Consider the following 18907-nt stretch of genomic DNA (forward strand, 5'->3'; position numbering starts at 1 on the left):
CTTCCTGAAGGCCCCTCGCCTTTTTCTGGCCCCTCCCCTCTGGCTGCCAGCGCATTAGAGGGTGTCCTATTCCCTCTGGGCATCCATTGATGCTATGCCCAGCACACACACTCCAGGGAGTTACCTGCCCGGCTAATGGATGGCAATAAGGCTGCATCCTAGCTGTGGGGCCCAAGTTAATTGGGTTTCCTGGGTCCCAGTCTCCTCAACTGTATCATGAAACTTCATCACCTGGTTTATCACCTGGAGTTGTTAAGAGGTTCAGCTCTGACACCATATGTGATTGTGCTCTATTCATGTTCAACTCATGTACGGATACCCATGAGTCTAACTATTCCTATCATTTCTGGGGTACAATGAGGGAAGAACAACGGGAAATCCGAGCAAGGCCCTGGGCCATGGGATCTGGCATGTTGGGACTCCTCGATTCTGACTCAGCCCCCACACTGGATATCTGCCCTTTACTGTGCCACTGTCCTCTCTGGTCTCAGCTCCCCAGTCACCTATGAGGTCGGCCAGTCTGGCTGACTCTGGGACCCATTTTGCAGTGAGACATGAGGGGAGGGAGCTGGGGGCACGGTTTCCTAGTTTTCTGTGGGGAAGTTGGTGTTCAAGTTGGGGAGAGAAGGTCAAAGCATCTTGGGGCACCAACACAGGTCTGCCTTGAGTGGGGTAGTCTTCCCCAGCCCTCCTCACCCCTTTGATAACCCCCAGCCTTCGCCCAGGGTGGCTGGCCACTGGGCTTGTAGGGTAGGAGGGCGTGTGGGTGCCCCCATGTCCCCGTCAACTCAGCAGTTGGGAGTTTAAGTCCCCTAGGCCCTCTGTGGACTGTGGTGGGCTCCAAAGGAGAGGCCAGGAGGTGGGCCAGGCTGGGTTGGGAGGTAGGAGGAGTGTCCTCTCCGCCCCCCCCCCCCCACGCTGTTTGCCTGAGTTATTCTTAGCGCTGACTCATTATAGAGTCTATTTTTAGCCTTGTTTCTAAGTGTTGCCAACATCTGGTGCAGCCAGTACCGAAGGGGGTAGGGATGGCAGGGGCGACCCCTTTGGGCATTGCCGGGGACTGGAGCCATTGGCAGGAGGGCCAGGACAGAGCCCTCTATGTCCCACACCTGTCACGACTTGAAGCCAGGCACACAGTAGGTGTCCTATTTGTGCTTGTGCATTGATTGCTCTCCCACTGTCTCATCCTTCCAGGTCCAGCCCCTGTGGGGGGCAGGGAATGAGTGTTACCTGCCCCCCAGCAGGAGCTGATGGTACTTACCAGGTAGGCTTTCCCGTGTCCACTGCTCAGAAGTTCCAGCTGGCTTCTGACGCCCGCAGAGAGGGACCTCAGAGGAGGGAGGCAAGCCCCAAGCCAGGGCCCCTGTGACAGCCACCACCAGAGGAGACGCCGGCAGATGTTAGAGGGGAGTAGTGTGGCTCAGTGGTTATGGGTATACAGCTGGACTGCCTGGCGCCCAGGCCTGGCTTTGCTACTTCCTAGCTGCGTGACCTTGGGCAAGTCGTCATCCTCTCTGTACCTCAGTTTCCTCATCTGTGGGACAAGGATGGGAGTACAGTGTTTTGAAGACTAACAGAATAACGTGTGAAGTGCTATATAATAAGGAGGTGGTGGCCTTCTTACCACTTTCATTGTTGTTATTACTAATGAGAAGCTCTGTGTGTGCCCCCTCTGTATGTTGGAGTGAGTTGGGTAGGAGGCTTCTCAGCTTTTCTCTGCGTGAAGTGAAGCTAGGGGTGGGGCCCGGAGAGAGTGGTTATAACCTCGGCATCGTGATGGCGATCCCTGCAGGGCTGCAGCAAGGGATAGAGAGCATACAGGCGGGTTGGGATGTGGGCTTTCCCCTTCATGGGTTGAATGAGTCACTTAACTTTTGTGACCATCCATTTCCTTACCTACAAGACAGATATGATCACAGGCCATAGAATTCTTGCTGGGCACACGGTGGGAACTGAATCCGTGAAATTTTGTGGGGGGCGGGGCGCATTGCAGGGTCCTTTTCCCGTAAGGGGGATGGGGTGCCATTGCCTTGGGAGTCAGGGAGGAGAGCTTGGCCTGGAGGCTCGAAGAAGGGGGCTGTGATCCTAGCTCTCCCTCAGCTGTGTGATCTGCACACATTTCTTGCTTCCCCTGGGCTTCTGTAACACAAAGAGGTCAGAGAAAGCTGGTCTTGAGACTTCCTCAGAGCCTCGGGGAGTGATCTGGGGACTGTTTGAGCGCGTGGGGGAGGCCCCCAGTTGGAGGCCAGGTGGTCTGGCCACCCCCCTCAGCCCCACAGAGCTGCTTTATTCTCATGCTTTACATACATATCGAGGTTCTAGGTAAAGTTTATCTGAAAACAGGGCTCTCCTGCTAGAAATAGCCCAGGAAATCTCTGGTGGGTGACTTCCCAGGCCTCTTGTCATCTGATGGGCATTGGCTCTTGGAGGTGACCCATGCAGGGGGAGGTGGTAGGGCTGAGATGGGGCAGAGGGGCCCCTGCCACAGCACTGGCACATAGCAGGTACTCAAGAAATATTTGAAATGAATGAATGGAGTGGCCCCGGGGCAGTATCCCAGAGGAGCAGTACCTCTGATTTGGTGGCAGATCTTCTCCTACCCTTTCCTCTGTCCCCCGCTTTGGCCAGCCTTAGGCTCCCTCAGCTCTGGGGTCCAGGTTCAGCCTTCCTCACTCGGAGTCCCAGTTTGTCCCTTGATAAAATGAGGGCGATAGGCTCAGCCTCAGAAGGTCCCTTCTGGCTCTCAGCCTCGGTTGTCAGGGCAGGTCACACGCATCCACACACGCATCCACACACACGCACGCCCGCACACAGCTCCGTGACGTGGGCCTGGCTGGAGGGTGGGGGGCTCCTCTTCCTCTCCCCAGGAAGGAGCCCCCTCAAGTTCTCCTGAAGTGAAGGTTGGGGTGCTGCAGGTCTCTGGATGGGGCCCCCAGGAGATGATGTGCTGGAACTGGGGCTCGGCCTGTGGGTGTGAGAGGAAGGGTGGGCATCTGACTGTGTCCTCTGGGCTGCAGCTGCCACCGTGACCTTTGTGTGTGACCTTCTGGGAGTGTGGGCGGCTGCCCACAGAGCACATATTTGTGTTGTTCTGCCTGGGTGTGAGGGGGTGGTGTGAACGGTGGCAGTGAGGGAGCAAGGGCAGTTATCTCCTGTTGCCGGGAGCCGCCAGGGCTCTGAGAAGAATGGAAAGTGATTTCATGCAAAGGAGCCCTTCCGTCTCTGCCTTTTGGCCACAATCTGAGGTATGGGGTGGCCTGGCTTCCTTCCTTTCCCCCACCTGCCTGCCAGAGGCCCCTGTTCCCCCTCCTCCTGCCTCAGGGATAAGGGACTGCCTTGATCTGCAGTCTGACACCCCTCTCAGGGGGTTTTCGGGAGTTGGTCCATACCCGCAGCTATAGGAGTCGGTGTGGGGACCAGGAGGGCATCTAGGCCTCGATTCCTGGCACTACGTAATCCCCTAAGCCGGAGGAAGTAGCCTGCAGAGGCCCAGGCCGGGATGCTGTGGTCATTACCCCGTTACCAGCCCAGTGGTTTTCCAGCTTGAGAAGACCTGCCAGGGAGGGGAGGGGAGAGGCCCCACCTGCCCACCGGCTCTGCCATCCCAGCTGCAGCCCTGCTGGTGACTCATGCCCCTGGGGAGTGAGCCCGGCTTCTCTCCCCTGGGGCACCCGGGGCCTTGGTGCTGAGCCCAGGGCCCCAGCAAGCTGGTGGCGGGGACGTGGGGCGGTGTGGTGTTGGGATTGAGGCCCCCTGTCTGGGGAGAGGTCGCAGCAGATTTTTCTTGCACCTTCTCCTGGCCCCTCAGACTACCTTCCCTTTGCCCACAGGGGAGGTCACAGCCCCCAGATACATAATGGGTCCCAGATGCCTCCTGAGTGAGCAGCCCAGTGGGGCAGCTGGATCCAGGAGTCCCTGTTCCCCAGTGCCCGGCACTGTGCACGACCCCATTCCACTGCCTGGGCTCACTGAGGGCGTGGGTGGTGCCTGCCTTCCTACGCAGCCCCCAGCGGGGCTGTGCCGCCTGGGAGGGATGGGGAGGCCCTCTCCAGGGAAATGAATTCCTGGCCTGACCCCAGATGCCGGCCTGCCCAGCTCTGCTCCAGGGTAATGCTGGGTGTACACACAGCCCCATTGTATGCCTGGGCTCTGTGCCCGCCATGGGCCTGGCACCAGCTCTATCAATAGCAGTGGCTCCTCAGTTCCTCGGCACCCCCTGCCAGGGCCCGAGCCACTGGGCCCCTAGTGGGGAGGAAAGGAGGCCTAGTGATCGGGGTGGTGGGTGTGTCCTGAGTGGAGGGGCTGGGACCATTCGGCCCCTTGAGGAGCCAAATGAATACATTTGCTTTTCTCACCAAGTGTGAGGTACAGGAGCAGGGAGCGTTATCCCCCATTCATATGAGGAGACTGTGGCATTGAGGGGCAAGGTGACTTCCCCAAGGTCACACAGCTACCAAGCGGTGGAGCTCAGGGCTGAGCCCAGGCGGCCTCGGGGCCAGAGTTGGAACTCGCTTCCAGCTCGGGGTTTAAGAAAAGGCAGGCCTGCCTTCTTCTTTTCACAGCCCAACTTTGGGGACTGTGTCAGGCCGCTTCTGGAAAGTGTATGTTCCCAGGGTGGAAGGGGGCCCAGGAGCAGTACGGTCTGGAACCCCATGTGCTTGGGAGAAGCGTGGTAGTTAATTTTCAAGGATGATGTAGGTGGCTGAGTGGGCAGAGCAGGTCTCCAGATCTAGAAGACAGCTCTGTGCCTCAGTTTCCCTGCTCCACCTGCATCGTGTATCTCCTGTGCTTCTTGGGAGGGCCCAGGAATGTAGAGGTGAGACGTGGCGAGGGCTGGGGCCTGGAGCCTCACACTCTTTTCCTCTGCTCCACAGACTGGTGGGGAAGGCCCCCTTCCCCAATCTAGATGCCCCTGGAGGCGGGCTGCCAAGGCGTCCAGCCGCTTCTATTCTGAGAGTCCGTCCTGAGCTGCCCCATCTCCTCAGGTTTCCCAGCCTGAAGGGACCTCTGAGGCTGTGGGCAGCTTGCAGAGGGGCAGCCTGGCTCTGGGCTGCGAGGGGGGTCCCGCTTCTGCTCATGTCCCTCAGGGCAAGATGGACGGTGCCCAGATACCACTCTTATGGGGTCTGTCCCATTTCTCACTCTCTGGAGCTCTACTTCTACCCCACGAGCCCCGACTCCTGGGGCTGGGCAGAGCTGAAGCTCCTCCCTTCCCTTGGCCCACCCTCCTTGTCCCCTGTCGTCCTGGGCATGCGGCCTGGTCCCCTCCTTCAGTGCCACCTCAGCCCTCTTAAAAATGGACAGGGCATTCTGCAGTGACCACAAGATTGTGTAACGCCATGGCTGGGCCGTGGGGACAGGTGGGGAAGAGAGAAACTGGAAGCTCCCTTTTCCACTGCCCCCTCACCCCCTGCCCCGGAGCCTTGTCTCCCTCCCCACTCTGCTGGGGCTCAGCTTTCTCTGTTTATGCCGCTCCCACCAACCAGCCAATACAGCTCCGTCCGAGGCCACAGGGGTGGACACGTCCAAGGGCTTCCAGAGATGAGCGATGTTTGGACATTCTGCAGAAGGAAGGGGGATGGGGCGGAGGAGAGGGAGCGAGGAGGCCTCCTCAGCTGAGCCCAGAGCTCGTGGTGGAAGGGCATCCTGGATGCCTCCAGGCCTGGTAGGGAGTTTGGACTCTGGAGGACAGCGGGGTGCCATTGGGGGTGATGGAGCAGCCGATGACTTTTCTTTGTTGGTCAGCCCATTTTGTGTCCACTCCCTTGTTCTCTCAGGGCTGTTTCCTTTCTCTGTTCCTCCAAAGACAATAAACCCTTCTCTCTGCTCATCAGCCCCTTCTCTCTGATTCCTGCTCACCCCCTCCCACACGTCCCACACGTTCTTGGCGTCCTCTGCTCCACCGTCTTGGCCTGTTCCCCTGCCCTGCTTTGTCTGGCCTCCTCTCCCTCTCCCCAGCTCCCGACCCCCCCCTTCCCTGGGCTAGGGCTTGGGTGGAGTTGAGCCTTTGAGGAATGGGATATGGGCCTGGCGGGACCACACAGGGTACTGGCGCGATGGAGAACGTCTCCGGAGGATGTTCCCTGTTCTGACATGGCTCTCTACACCCTTCAGAAAACGACTGGGTCCCACAGTGTGGCTCGTCAGGAGGATCTTACTTGTAATTTGTCAACCTGATACACGGAGATACAGATTTCTCTAGCCGATAAATCAGAGAGTGGTGGGCCTTCGTTTTCTTGTTGTTAAGTTTGGCAGAGAGGATATGGACCCAGATGGGAATCAGACTGCAGACAACTATTGTTTCCTCCCTGCATCCATCTACCTATACACGTACACACGCATCCGTTATATCCCCATGCACCTTGTCCGTGCTCTCATGCATGCATAGCCGCCCGTTCATCAGATATTTACTGAGCACCTGTGTTAGGTGTTTTACATTTAATCCTTACAGAAATTCTCCAAGACGGGCATTCTCAGCATTTTGCACATGAGGACGCCAAGGCCCCGTGAAGTGAAGTGAGTTGCTGAACGCTGCACAGACAGTAAGGGACACATCTGGAACGTTCAGCTCTCCGTGCCTGGAAAGACAAGCTCTTAGTGTGGTATCAAAGCGCCCCCCCCCCTCCCCGGGCATCCCCAGTGCATAGTTCTTAGCATGGAACATCACAGCTGTGCTATCGAATGAATGGGCCTGCCGAGGTTCTGGAATGCTGGAGTTCTCTAGCTCCATCTTTGGTCCATCCCAGGGTTGGGGGGCAATGCGGGGCCCCGAGCCCTCTTGGCATTTGCCACCAGTAACCACGTGTTGGCACGACCACCCCTGGAATGGATGCTTCTTTGTCATAGAATGTGCCAGACGCTGGTGCATCCTTGTTTCTTCGCTCCATCTTGCCAACTCTGCTTCCGAGGGAGGTCTTACCCCTAACAGGCGGGAAAGTTCTAGGTGCATGGTTGGCCACTGCACCCAGTCTCCCCCAGTGGCTGGGCTCTTAGGCTGGCCCTTTTACTGGCCTTTCTTTCTAAGCTTTCGAGTTAGCTGCTCCATTACAGGTCCTAACCTCCTCCTCAGGGCCCACTGGCTGAGACAAGGATGTGGGTACAGGTAGTTTACTTGGGAGGTGACCCCAGGAAGAGCCCGCAGTGGGGTAGAATAGGTGGGGTTGGATAGACAGGGAAGGGAAGGAAGCCAAGAAAATGTGTGTTTGGGAGCAGGTGACTGCTGTGACATCTGAGGCTCGGGCTCACTGGGGGCCCCTGTAGAACCCTAGGACGAAGTGGGGTGAGGGAATGGGTGTCTCTTCACTAGCCCTGCAAGGTCTCTGGCTAAGAGCTGCTGGGGGAAGACGGGATGCTGGCTCTGACATGGAAGCGGGTGCCAGCAGCTGGCAGGGGGTGTGGCCGGAGCCCTGATGGCCTCAGCAGCACCCACCGAACCCAGGCCTGGGAGTCCCTTGGAGTATGCCTCTTGTCGAGCCCTGTGTCCCCAGCGCCCTTCTCTCCAGGCCCACGAAGCTGCCACTCTCAGCTGCCCCGGGGAAGACCCTGCCCCCTGGAGCCAGTCGCCAGGGCCACCTTCGTTGTGTTCAACAGATACTTAAGGAGCTCCTACTGTGTGGCAGAGGAAGCTGTTAGGATCCCTCCAGGCACTCACAGCAGAGGAAAGGGACCCAGCACACACGAGGTCTTTCCCGTAGGTCAGACACCAGCAGCCATTTCCAGGCCCCGTCCGAGGCAAGTGCACTTCTCTGGGCTCCGTCCGCTCCCAGAGGGCGGGACGGATGTGCTGGGTGGCACGGAGCCTGGAGCCACCTTTGAGTCCCCTCCCAGCCCCAGCATCCTGAGACTGTGATTGTAGTGGTTTCTCTGACTTCCTTTTCCTTTCTCTCAATGCCCCTGCCTCTTCCCCTCCTGGGGCCACTGGCCCCGTGGCTGCCACGTGGTTGTCTTCTGGTGCCCTCCCTCTGTGTCTCTATGAGGAACAGGATGCAATTTGCGGGGCAATGGGAGGGGGGGCATTTTATTCAAGGGCATCCTTCTGTGTCCCTGGTGAGGGCTCTGCCCGGCGCCTGCTTCCTGGAGAGGGGCCTCCTCCCTGCTGACTCCTGCTCCCACCGTGCAGATTCGCACAGCAGTCCGAAGCCTTATGGGGCTGAGGGCATGGGAAGAGTTAAGAGAGGGAAGTGGTGCGTAGGTAAGGCTTGGGGGTGGTGGAGGGGGGAGGGCAGGAGGCGAGCATGGGGCAGGTGCTGGGCCCGGTGGGGCGCCGGGCGGCAGGTGGGCCTGCCAGAGCCTCGGCTCCTTGACCTCTCTCTCCAGCCGCCACCCTCCGCCTTTCCGTCCAGGTTTGGTCGGGGCGCAAGTGTCAGGGTGGGCCGCAGGAGTTCGTCCGCCTGTGATGGCCAACCTCACGACCTTTGACATTCTCTCCTCGTCTGTCATGCACCTGCCCCGCTTGCAGAGAAAGGTGGCTGCGCTCTTGGGGCTGGTGCACTGGTGTGAGGGCCGGGAGGACAGACGCCGTTGGCGTGGGCCCCAGAGGTGGACTTTATGATGAGGCTTTCGATGGGTGGCTCGGGTTGGAGCTTAAGCGACTTTGGTCCAGGGCAGAGGTATGAGGCATCTCACCTCCCCAGGAGGGAAGCTGGGGAGGCACAGGACGCGGTGGTTGGGAGATCACAAAAGGGGGAGAGAGGAGGGATGTGCCCCTCCCCCATCCTGACATGCACAAAATCCAGGGCACTTGGTTCCTCTCTCTGCCCCGCTGACGGCAGGGTGCTTCTTGCATTTGAGGACAGAAACAAAAGTTAGGCAAGCTGCTGTGCGAATCTGGAGAGTGAGACTGGGGTGTCCCTCCCATACCTGCGTGTGTGGCAGGGACGGGGCAGGGGCACGAAGCTTACTCCTCCGTAGGTAGTCATGGTGGAGTCGCCACTGAGGACATTTCACTTGTGGGGGGCGAGGCTGGCTGGCAGGGCATCTTCCAGTTGGAGGAGGGGTGGAGGGGCCAACTGGAGTGTCCCCGGGCAGGACAGAGGTGAAGCTGAGTTTGGGGTCTGGGGCGGCTGCCAGCACTGGGGAGGCCCTGGGGTGGGCAAGGGGTGGGACAGGACCCAGGCGAGGGAACCCCTGGTTTTGTGCCCCACTCATGTCCCCAGAAGCCCAGCCTGGGGCACGGGCAGGGGAGGAGGGCCAGCGGGGTAGGTGCCTGTAGTGAGCCGAGGAAGGTCTGTGGCTGTCCCGCGGCCTCTGTCTGCGCCACCGGCCGCCCTGTCCTGCCTCCACCGGGTGTGAGTCAGACCGAAAGCAGAAGCTGCCAGACATTGCACAGGGTGAAGCGAGGCAGAACCAGCCGTGCTATTTTGGAACCTGGTTAATTCCCCTCCTGTCCCCCACCTCGCTTCTCTCAGGGCTTCCGCCCCCTCCTGGTCACTAGGACTTTGCCTCCCTCGAGGGGACAGTTGGGTTGGGACTTGACTTCGCCTGGCATGCGGGGTGGGGGTGCTTAATGTACCTCCCCTTGCTGGACCCCCTTCCCGGCCAAGAGGTGCTGGCTTCTAGGAAGCCAGCCTTCTGGTATTGGGGGACAGAGTGCCCCCTCCTGGCTGGAGCTCAGCGCCCTTGATCAGGACACCCTGGCGAGATGATGGTCTGTCCACACGCACCCTCCCCCGCCCATCTTTCACCACCCTCAAGCCAACTGTCTGTTGCCTCTCCCTCTCTGGAGCTGTGAGCTACAAGGCCTTCAGGGGACAGCCTCTCCCAGCAGGGACTCTTAGAGTGTTGGGAGGGATTTCCGGACCCAGAGTGGAGATATTTTGGGGCCAAGGGCCTTTCCAGAACCCATGACATCACATGCCCTGCAGCAGCCCCAACTCATCCCCCTAATCTATGGGTCTTTCTTGGGCATCCTAGGCCTGCTTGAGGTTCTGGCCCCACGTTTTAGGCTTTCTTTGGAGCCCGCATGAGCCTGGGGGCCCCTGGCAGTCCAGTCTGCGGTGGCGAAAGAGGTCAGTAGGGTGTGTGTTTCTGAACTGAACGTGGAGGTGTAGAGGTGAGAGCCATCACCCATCTGTGGGCAGGGTGGACAGGGGTCCCGCCCCCACCTGAAGCTGTGTGGCGGGACAGAGGGTGGGCTTTGTGGTTGCCCTATGAGAGTGTGTGCGTCAGAGATGGGCATGGCCTCCCCTGTGTGTTGCTGCCTCTGGGGGGGACCCTGAGGTCTGAGCTTCACCCAGCAACCTGGGGTGGTAGATTTCATGCTTGGGCGGGGGGTGGGGGGTGGTCAGCAGGCACATTGCAGGTAACCAATTACTGCAGTTGACAGGGATGTGGGTCCTGGTCAACCTTAAGAGAGCAGGACTCAAGCTTCTCGTTGCTCAGATGGATTTGGGGCTTAGGCAGGTGAGAGCAAGGCTAAGGCAGTAAGGTCTCCTAGGCCACCTGCAGGGGCTTCGGCACGCCCCCTGCCTTCTATACAACACACAGCAATGAGTTAAATGCACAGCCAGCCCAGAGCCCAGAGCCCTGTGATCCTGCCTCCACCTTGGCTCCTGGCCCCGAGAATCAGGGCTGTGCGCTCAGGGTCACCGTGGGGCTCAAGAGAGCCCTGCTGTCCCTGCAAGTATGTCTTCCCGCCAGGGGCCTGCACCTCCTCACTGTCTCCACCCGTCACCCACTTTTATACTTGGAACCAGGTGACCAAGCCCCCAGGAGGCTGCAAATGACTTCCCCCATCAGATCTCCTAGAATGCTATGTGAAGAAGCAGATTCTGATTCAGTGAGTCCGGGCTGGCCTGAGAGAGCCTGCATTTCTAACCAGCTCCCAGGGGAGGTGATGCCTGGGGGTTCTGCTTTGAGTGGTGAGGCCTAATAAGGCCCTGTCCCATCTAAACTCCAGCCAGATTGGCACTGCTCACCTAGCTGGGGAACTAACACACTCATGGGCCACCCCCTAGGTGCCAGGAGCATCACACACTTGAGCTCCTTGATCCCTCCTTCACCTCCTCTGAGGGAGGTGGCATTATCACCATCCGGTGTTACAGATGGGGAAACTGAGGCTCTGGGAGATTAAGTTCCTGTCCCGGGTCACACGGCTGGTGAGTGGCAAAGCCAGGCAGGGACTGAATGGGGGATAGTTCTGGGGGAACAAAAGCTGAGTGAGGCTGGCATCCTGTCTCACCTGCCTACTCCAGGGCCCCCCTCCACGAATGGGTTTGCCATCACCTGCCTCCTCAGGCCCTTCCCAGACAGACTCCTCAAACGGGCATCTAGCACACTGCCATGGTCCATGCACTCACGAGCCTGGGCCAGAGGCTGGGTGTGCAGACTTCTAGACCCCTACCAGCTGTGTGACCTCAGGCAGATGGTCAGCCTCTCTGTGCCTCAGTTGCTCTCTCTCTAAAATGGGGGCTATATTGCTACTTCCTCACAGGTGGGTGGGCTTGCTTTGAGGATTAAATCAGAAATATATTTCAACTCAGAACAGTGCCTGGTGCATAGGAAGCACTCAGTACAGATAATAATGAACTCCCGTTGCTTTGTACCTGGGAGACTAGAGGCCACCCTCTCTGTACATTCACGCCGTGGCCACACTCATAGGTGTTTTCCTTCCTTCTTTCCTTTCCTGTCCCCTCTGCCACTGTCTTACTGGACACTTCAGTTACAAAGAGATTGTTTCCAAAGTAATCAGAGGCCGATTCAGCTCTCGAAGAGGAAGCCGAACGGTGGTTCGTTTGTGGCATACAAGCCAAGCCACGGGGCACTGGAGAGGCTGGGGTGGGGCTGGGGCAGCAAGGATGCAGAGAAAGCCCCCCCAGGAGCAGGGGCCGGAGCCAGAGCTGGCGGGTCGGGCGTGCCGTGGACCCGGGCCTAGGGCAGGGAGGGCAGGGGTTTGGAGTCGGATGGGAGGCGGGAGCCACTCCGTGTGCTGCCCGCACGCTGCCCCCTGCCTGCATCCTCTCCCACCCGGAGTCACAGAGCCTTCCTTGCCTGCATTGAGGGCAGAGCGCTAGGGTGTGCGGGTGGGTGGGACTGCTGTCTCCTGAGCAGAAAGAAAAGCAGAGGCCGGACCCCCAAGGCTGCCACAGGCCTGGAGAGGGAGTTCGTGTGTGTGCGGCAGCAGTGGGAGTGAGAGTGAGGAGCGGTGCCTGGCTCTCCCGCTCCCGGCCCTGCAGGCTGGCTCCGTGGGCACTTGGCCTTGGCTGTGTCCACGCTGCCCGGAGCCTCAGGGTGCCTGGACAGAGCAGGAAGGGGCCTGCCAGGGATCCCGTCCTGCCCTCTCATGGTATCAGCCAGGGTCCAAGGCCCAGCGAGGGGCAGGACCTGCCTGAGCTCACAGCTGGGCCGTGGGACAGCCAAATGCAGGTCTTCTAATCCCACTGTGCCCTTGGGAAGCGTCGGACGCTTTGGTTCAGGGCTGAAGGAGCCCTTTTGGAAGAGACTCATTCCCAGGCGTCAAAACCGTCAGGTCTCATCTTCCTTGCTGAGGGCTGACCTAGCACCCAACAGAAGGTCAGCTGATCTTCCTTCAACAGGGAGAGGGGGGTGGGCTGGCTAGCGTGGGCAGGGGAGGTCAGGGGCTTGGGACCCTTGGCGTCCCAATCTTGAGTCCGTGCCCTAGACTTTCGGCCCCCTTTGGATCTGGGGGGCCCCTCCTGCCCCTGCTGCAGTCCAGGCCAGACCTCTGTCCATGTAATCGTGTTTCTCTCCAGTCAGCTTGATATACTCTCCCCCTCCCCCCATTGCCCCCTCATGGCCCATGGTAACTGCCTCCGTGAGATCCAGATCTCTCACCTTAGTCTCTTGAGCCCCTGGGAGTGGATCAGTCTTAGCTATTGAGAAAAGAGAGTTTTCTGGAGGCGGATGGGGTCTGGCCTGCATTTGGGGGCTTCTGGGAGGGGTGTGCAGGCCTCTCTGGGAACCCTTTGTAAGATTCACTGAGGGTAACTGCGGGCGGGGGCATGGGGCAGTGCTGGGAGTTTAGGGGGACAATAATCCACCTACGTGGACCTTCGCTATTGGCCCCTGGTTTCTTCCCCAGGAAAAAAACTGGTGGTGGTCATGCACCTCAGAGAGACCCGGGCTTGCATGCCTACCTCACTGTGTTCTCTCTATGTGACCTTGGACAAGTCACTTAACCTTTCTGAGTCTTGGTTTTCTTATCTGCCAGAGATGCTATTTGTCCTGTGAGATGTTTGTGAGGGACAAATAATCTGATGTGGGTCACATGCTTAGCTCAGTGCCCGGTCCAGAGTAGGGACTCAGGAGTGTTTGCTGAGTGAGAGAACAGGTGATAATTGAGCATGCCTTGGGTCACTGGGCAAGCAGCATTCTGGGGCCCTGAGTCTCGTTCTGGGAATTCCGATGGGTGGGATGGGGTAGAGGTTCAGAAGAACGCTGACTTCTGGGGTGCACCTGTGTGGCTCACTCAGTTAAGCGTCTGACTTGGGCTCAGGTCATGGTCTTGAGGTTCACTGAGTTCTCTGCTAACAGCCTGGAGCCTGATTCAGATCCTCTCTCTCCCTCTCTCTCTGCCCCTCCCCCACTTGTGTGCTCTCGCTCTCTCTTTCTCTTTCTCTCTCTCAAAAATAAATAAACATTTGGTGTGCATGTGTGTCTCAGTTGGTTAAGTGTCAGACTCTTGGTTTCGGCTTAGGTCATGATCTCGTGGTTTTGTGGGTTTGAGCCCTACGTCGGGCTCTGCACTGAACAGCATGGAGCCTGCTTGGGATTCTCTCTTCCTCTCTCTCTCTGTGCCCCTCCCCCACCTGCGCTGTCTCTGTCTCTCTCAAAATAAATACACTTAAAATAAACAAAAAAAAAAGGAAAAAAAAAAGAAAGCTGATTTCTCTGGAAGCTTCTTTGTACCTGCGGAGACTGGTAGGTGGCCAGGAAACAATTGGAGAACAAAGCAGTGTAGCCACAGGCAGGATGCTCAAGTGGACCAAGTGTCTGCCAGACGAGATGGGGACAGGGGAGCCAGGGAAAGAGAGGAGAGAGACAGCTGCTCACTGAGGGGGCGGGGTGAGGGATATGACCATGTGTGTGTGCATGTGTGTGTGTGTGTGTGTGAGAGAGAGAGAGAGAGAGAGAGAGAGAGAGAGAGACAGGCAGACAGAGGGTCTGCATGTGTGGCTGGGCTGTATCTGTGCATAACACAAGGGCAGACTAGGACCTTTCTAGTTTCTTCTCTCCATGCTTCCCAGTTACACGTCCCTCAGTGGCAGTCTTCCTGGGGCAGGCTTCATGCCAGGGTCCAGCTGGTGCCTTTGGGACAAGATTGGCGCCTCTCTGGTCTGGGATCGCCTTTGAAGGCTCTCCATTTGCTGCACAACTGCCGTGCCTTGCCCCGGGCCAACAGGCGGGCCAGCCAGGAGGCACCAGTTCCCACCCTTTCCTGTGGGATGTGCGCTGGGACGTGGGGCTGATGGGCCCGAGCTGCAGGCACGGGCGGCCACTGAGCAGGCCAGGAGCTGTGGCTGCCCTTCATCTCCCCTCTCCTTCCTTTCCCTCCTCCCCACCTCCTGCCCCTATTCAGAGATTTAAAAACAAGCCCCTATTCCCCCCTCCCCCCACCAGCCCTGCAGCCTCCTGCGGTGGGTTCCCTAGAGGCAGGCTCTCTGCATGCCAGAGTCAAGTACATCCTGGGTTTGAGTTTGACTGTGCCGCCACTCAGGTGCTCCGTGCAGACCACCCTTTTGGAGCTTTAGTTTCCTCCACTGTTTGTTCCCCATCTTTACTGATCACAAACAGAGGACTGGCCAGCCTGTGCCGAGGCTTGGCACTTGGCAGAGTGATTATGTTGCATGAGAGACAGGGAGAACCACATCCTACATAATAGTCTTTATGTCTGTCCAAGGCGGGGGGGGGGGGGGTGTTGGGGTGGGCACTCAAGCCAGGGGATGGAGGTGAGACCAGACGTTCCCTCTAGGGGAGGGTCCTGGAGGGAGCTTTCCCGGGTGATGACAACGTTCTCCATTTTGGTCTAGATGGTGATTACACAGACATACACACTTGTAAAAATGCATCAAGCCTTACACTTTAAACCTGTGCATTTTGATGGGATAAAGGACATCTCAATAAAGGGGAAAAGGCCAAAACCTTAAAATAAAAATGTTAAAAGCATGGACCACCAACCTCATTCTTGCTCCTGGTACCAGATACCTTCTGATCAAACAGTGGACACTTACCCACGGTGAGTGTGGTTTCCATTTTCTCTTTTTCAGTACTGGAGGAAGCAGGAGGGCCCCACTTTGGCCTTTCATGACATGTAGAGAACCACTGGGCCAGATTCAGACAAACCACCTGAATTATGAAGTATCTCCAGTGTGCTGGGCACCGTGCTAAGTGCTCTATCCGCTCCTGGTCTCTTAAAACCTGGAATTAGGATCATTATTACCCACCTGTCTCTCCCATAGCACTGCGGTGAATTATGTGATATACAAGCTTTGGAAAAGAAAATCTTATAAAAGCTGGCCCAAGGCCTTCCCGCCCTAGTCCCATAGGGGTCTTGATATGTTGTGTGTGTGTGTGTGTGTGTGTGTGTGTGTGTGTCCCTTTTCTCAAAAGAAACTTAAGAGGAGCAGTAAGAGAAGACAGTTCAGGGATGCCCTAGACAGGCATGGACAAAGGGACAGTGAACAGTGACAAAGTGGTGACATCTCTCCCCTGCCCATGTCTCCTCTGCCCTTGCCAGAGGTTTCTATACCCAGCATCCCAACTTAGATCCCAACTGTTCTGGGAGAGGTGGCTCCGGCTGGTAAGCCCCACTTGATTGATGGGAAGACTGAGGCTAGGCTGAGACACCGAGTCAGGCCCCAGGCGGAGACTCACATCCACGCCTTCTGATGCCAAGTTCTCACAGCATCTTGCGGGCAGGACTGCCGGCTCCTGGGAATCTTATGACATCCGCCCACCCCTAGTTCTCTTTGAGTCCAGGCCAGTTGATGACCCCCAGGCCCTGCAGGGACCCGTGACCCCCTTGGTAATTTCCAATGGCCACGGCCCAAGGCACAGGGATCGTGGTGCACATCCTCATTCATCAGGCCTTCCTTTGCCACTGCCTCTGCCAGAGGGAGCTCAGAGAAGACAAAACAAACCTGGGGCCTGGAATCTTCCCCTCTCTTCCCTTCCCAAGGCTGAAAGGTTACGCAAGAGGTCACGGGGTCCTTCCCCCTGCCTCCGGGAGCCTCAGCACCTGCTCAGGAGGCCTTCCTTTAGTGGTTGGTTTGATTTCCCTCCAACTCCACGGGGCAGCTCCCGCACAACTGCTGGTTTGTAACAGCCTGGATCAGAAGAAAGCTTCTTCCGACCACAGAGGCACAGAAAGTAATAAATGGCTTAAACAGGCATCCCGGCCTTTGGGCTCCCATTCTTTGTTGTTTCAGCCACCAGACATGTGTTTTTCTGGGAATACAGGAAATTATCTCTGCCCTTTGAGGAAGGGCAGAGTTTTCTCTGCTCGTGTTTGGGGATTCCAGACCATTCCATCGTCCCGGACACCCTATAGCCCCTGGGCTGGGCAAAAGAGATCAGCTAGTGAAACCCTTTGATTGTAGGGGACTTCTTCAGTGGGAATCCCTAAAATAAAATGTGGCAACTCCTACCCCCAAGTCCAGGACAGAGGGGCCTAACTCAAAACCCCAGCCCAGGGTCCAGCCTCCCCACTCATTAGCTCTGTGACCTTTGGCAAGTAACACAACCTCTCTGTGTCTGTTTCCTCATCTGTAAAGTGGGGAGGGGTGGGGGGTGGGAGAATACTGGTACTCAGGTCATGAAGTAATTGTGATAATGAAATGAAAGGTGCTTTGAACGCACATCGTCTATAGTAAGTACACCATAGGCGTATTTCTAATTATTAGTGTAAAATATTTTTTCCTGATTAGAAACACATACGTGTTCATTATAGAAAAAGAATAACATTCCAGAAAGTAAAAAGAAAATCACTCATGACTGCATCATCAAAAGAAGTCCATGATACTCATATATTTCCTTCCCAGAGGTTTTTCTACGCATATTTGTACATGGTGATGATCAGATTTTTAAAAAATGTTTATTTATTTTGAGACAGAGAGAGAGAGAGAGTAAGCAGGGGAGGGGCAGAGAGAGGGGGGACAGAGGATCTGAAGCAGGGTCTGTGCTGACAGCAGGGAGCCTGACGTGGGGCTTGAACTTGTGAACTGTGAGATCATGACCTGAGCTGAAGTCAGGCGCTCAACTGACTGAGCCACCCAGGCGCCCCCGGATCAAATTTTATATACAACTTTGCATCCTACTTTTTGTCACCTGACATATCCCCATGTTACTCACTGTAAACAAAACAATCCACCAGGAAGAATACCACAGAATTTATTTGACCATCTGGTATCCTGACACAGGAGATGTGTCTTGCCTGCGTTTGAACTTCATAGACATTGAAGGTGCCGTGTGCATTTTTGTGGCTCCTTTTGTTTAACATAGTCTGCAAGAGGCGTCCGTGCCGTGTGTAGCAAGAGTGGGCTCACCGTTATTCCCAAGTAGCATTCCAGTGGTGATGTACCGCAGCTCCCTTCTCCATTTCCCTGCTGATGGACATCTGGGGTTTTCCGGTAGTGCTCCTGAGAACGTTCTAGCGCGTGTCCTCCGGTGAACACATGGATGCTTTTCTGTTGGGCATTCGCTTCGGAATGACGTTGCTGAGTCATGGGGTGTATGCTTTCTGCTTCCTGCTCCAAGCTTTATTTTTATTTATCATTTAATGTTTTTTTATTTATTTTTGAGAGAGAGAGTGTGAGCAGGGGAGGGGCAGAGAGAGAGAGAGGGACAAAGGATCCGAAGCGGGCTCTGGGCTGACAGCAGTGAGTCCGACGTGAGGCTCGAACTCACAAACCGTGAGATCATGACCAGAGCCGAAGTCGGATGCTCAGCCAACCGAGCCCCCGGGGGCCCCTTCCTGTTCCAAGGTTTCAAGGATTGCCTGGAAGGCAGAAAAATCCCCAGGGAAGGTCAGGCCCCACAATTAACAGAGGGGTCCCGGCTCAGCGAAGAGCAATCTGAGGGGTGCTGCGTGATCACGCTCACTCTGAAGGCGCATGTCTGGGGCTGTAATGGGAAGTGAGCTGGACCCCGGGTCCTGGCCCTTCAGCTCCAACTGGCATGTGACTTCTGACCCACTGGTGGCCACTTGGCGTCCTCACCCAGGGTTCTCGGCTGGCCTAACAACCATCGCATTGAGGAGGGCAGGGCTCAGGCCAGGCTCTGGGTGGCACCGAGGGAACTGTACCTTTGCATGTGACTGGAAGCAGGTCAGGCTCCTCACAAATGCTGGAAGCTGCCTGCTTTCTTTGCCCCTTGTAGTAAAAGAATCACACAAGTAGCACACAGCCACACTGTAAGACTTAAGCGCTTCAAAAGTAAGAATGAGAGTGGGGCACCTGGGTGGCTCAGTTGGTTAAGCGTCTGACTTCGGCTCAGGTCATGATCAAACGGTTCATGGGTTCGAGCCCCGCATCGGGCTCTATGCTGACAGCCTGGAGCCTTCTTCTGATTCTGTATCTCCCTCTCTCTGCCCCTCCCCTGCTCACGCTGTCTCTCTCTGTCTCTCAAAAATAAATAAATGTAAAAACAACAAAAAAAGTAAGAATGAGAGACTAGAAAAAAAATCCCTGTTTACTACTCCCTACCCCAAAGGTGACTGCTCTGAACATTTGGGGGGGGGGGGTGTTGGGGGAGCCCAGAATAGAAGTTCAAGAGTGGTTGTGAACAGGCAGCCTGGGTTGTGTCCATCGTGCTGCTTAACAGCTGTGTAACCTTGGGCAAGTGATTTCACCTCTCTGTGCCTCGGTTTCCTCCCTGGAAGCTGGGGGGCAATGATAGTAGGTACCTCATAGGGTTGTTGTGAAGAATGGATGAGTTGACCTGCGAAAGCACA

At 56.8% G+C, this 18907-nt stretch overlaps 1 protein-coding gene across 4 annotated transcripts in view; it reads left to right on the top strand.

Moving 5' to 3' along the window:
• Window positions 1-18907, top strand: part of TFEB (transcription factor EB) — a 54647-nt gene that overhangs the window by 23808 nt on the left and 11932 nt on the right. Inside the window, exon 1 of one of the 4 annotated variants that reach the window (XM_019457091.2) lies at window positions 3131-3245. The exons of 2 other annotated variants lie outside the window; for them this stretch is intronic. The gene's annotated coding sequence lies outside the window, so the exon portion shown is untranslated. Of the gene's footprint in view, window positions 1-3130; window positions 3246-8026; window positions 8192-18907 lie in introns of those variants that run through there. One more of the 4 variants, XM_019457090.2, reaches the window with a different exon arrangement.

Source organism: Panthera pardus, unplaced genomic scaffold (genome assembly GCF_024362965.1).
Source record: "Panthera pardus isolate Hobbes unplaced genomic scaffold, ASM2436296v1 HiC_scaffold_17, whole genome shotgun sequence".
Classification (NCBI taxonomy): Eukaryota; Metazoa; Chordata; class Mammalia; order Carnivora; family Felidae; genus Panthera; species Panthera pardus.